Consider the following 2,609-nt stretch of genomic DNA (forward strand, 5'->3'; position numbering starts at 1 on the left):
TCAAATTAGTGATTTTCGTTTTTTTGCAGAATGTGCAAGTTGAAGTCATGAAGAAGCCACTCCATGTTTCAGATAACAGCATTGGTTGCCTTAAAAGTATACATTTTGTCGTTGAAATTGGGTATAGTGTTGGCAAATTTCTGCCTCGCTATCTTTGTGCTGGGGCGTGTTAGTTAATTTCCATACTGAACTGCAGTTGGCCATCGACGTGCTTTTGTTATTTCTCGGCCAATCAGCTGCATGTTACAAGTGATACACATGGCTACTTAATATACAGCAGAGGAGCAGACCGTGAGATATCAGATGCTATAGACCAAGCAAGATGTATTGCAGAAGAGCTCAACCGTGGTTCTTACAGCACAACTCTGTGGGAGTACTTCTGCGACAAGCCGGATGCTTCTGGTTATCCAGACGGCAATCTAACTTCTGAATCTGAAGATGAGTGCACGGACGATGAAAGCGATTTTATCAAACTGGAGAACATCCCTAATCTACAGCTGACCTTACTTACCTCTCTCTTACTTGGGAGATGACTACATCCACCAAAAAGCCGCAGACGAAGTCCCCCCAGACCACGTATTTCATCGGAGGCAATGAAGTCTGCAGGAATACTTTTTAGTTTCTCATGGCGTAAGTAGTCCCTGTTACCAGAGTCCGTTTACGGAGAGCCGGATCACTCCCTATTAACTCCATTGTACCTGCAATCTGCTGCAGTTCCGCTAGGGGCGATTACGAATAAGTGCAAAAACAATGGGGGTCTATGGACCTAGACGGCTAAATGTGTCTCTTTCACCTGGTTGTCGTTGAAAAATTGAAGATTGGATTGTGGTTTCTGCAAGATCAATATGGATTATAGGTCAAAAGTTGAATGAACGAGTACTTACGTCCTTTCGATTTCTTACAGGTTGGGTCGTTGTTGCCCACAACACACTAGCTTTCTGCTAATGAATGACGTCATTGACACATTTGAAAGGCTTTTTAGAACAAATAAGTGACTCAAAAACTATAATACTCAGCAGTGTGTATTTTCTCTGCCCCCTCTTTTGCATGCAGCATTCACATTTCTGGGCAAAAAATTATATCCCGAGAAAAGTGGATTTGAGGGGTACAGCTCCATAGACCTCCATTCATTCTGCACTTATTCGTGAGCGCCCTCATGTGGAACCAGAACAGGAACTGCAACCAGTTCAGAAACCGGAAGTTTCCCGAGAGTGGCGGTTCTCCCCTTATTAGACATTATCTGCTGTTACATTGCAATCCCTGCTACATTGCTTGCTAGCTAGCTACATTGTTATTAGCTAGCTCAGTACTGTTGTTTAAAGTGATATGCACATCGAAACTAATGCTGTGATTTGGCTAGTAATGTGAGCATCTGTTATTAATTTGAATAATGCTTGAATTGCTTGAATGGACTGATGCTAATGATTCAGCACCTAGCCTACTGGAGGATAGTTTGTATGAATAAATCCAGAGTAAGGTGCAAAGGGGCCTGTTGCTTGAATTGAATGTGACGCTAATGGTTTAGCAACTAGTCTACTAGAACATTAATGACTTCAGTGCTTCTCTCTGTTCTGCTTCAATGAAACGTTTAACTTAAGATATTTTTTCTTCTTCTGTTCTTTTTTTTACATTGCGGCCCTTGCTGTCATCAGGTAGTGGAAAACAGCTCTCCTGAGAGTCACCTCAATATCCCACAGCTTGTTGGAACGGCAGATGGCAGAGTGTTTGTCAAGAACTTCAACTAGCAGAAGCATCTGAGTCCCTAATTCAGAAGGCTTCCAAAGATCAAGAGTTATCAGCACTTCAGTATTTATACTGAAACTTTCACATTGTGTTCATATAAAAAATATATTGTTTAATGATGGTGTTTTATGAGAAATAGTTAGCCATTTTTAAAATGTCCTGTTATTTGCTTACAGCTTTGATGCCAAGAGACCAGGTGTGGTGCTTGCAAAAAGTCACTGTGATGCAGAACCTGTGGAATTTCAGCTACTGCGCAATTCAGCGGTTCTGCCCCCTCTTGACAGTCTTCCTGTTCTGGTCCCACCTGGACTGAACATTGACAGGCAGACCTATCTGCATGAAAAAATCAGGCCTTTCTGTGCTGATGAGGCAAAAGACATCACATGCCCAGCGCCAAGGGTCACAGCACAGAAGAGTGCACAGAAGAATATGCAGAAGAGGATGCGGATGTGATCTCACCAAATAATTGGACTCTCCTTCACAGCCTCTTGCTTGCTATGTTAGCCTTTATGCACAGCCTCTCCCTCCCTCCAACAGCCTGGACTAAATTCAATTAACTCTAGTTCTGACTTATTGTGTTGCCTCCAAAGTCTACTGACTTAAAACTGCACTGTCTTGCCTTACTTTTTTGCACTTTACCAAATAATACCTGAACTCTCCTGTACCACAGGGTTAGTCTCTGCCCTGTCACCCTTATCACACAGCCTCAGCACATTCATGTGGGCCTTGTTTGTTATTTAGTATCTTTTTCATAGTATCTTTATTCTTATTGTCTAGTGTATAGGATCTTTATTCTTATTTTTCTATTGGATTCATATTGACATGTTATTTGTCCTTCTATTAGGAACTTCTACATGTGGTTTATA

This window comes from Alosa pseudoharengus, unplaced genomic scaffold (genome assembly GCF_046254945.1).
Source record: "Alosa pseudoharengus isolate Yale_2024_CS ecotype anadromous, Long Island Sound unplaced genomic scaffold, YU_APseudo_1.1 YU_APseudo_1.1_scf_1, whole genome shotgun sequence".
NCBI lineage: Eukaryota > Metazoa > Chordata > Actinopteri > Clupeiformes > Clupeidae > Alosa > Alosa pseudoharengus.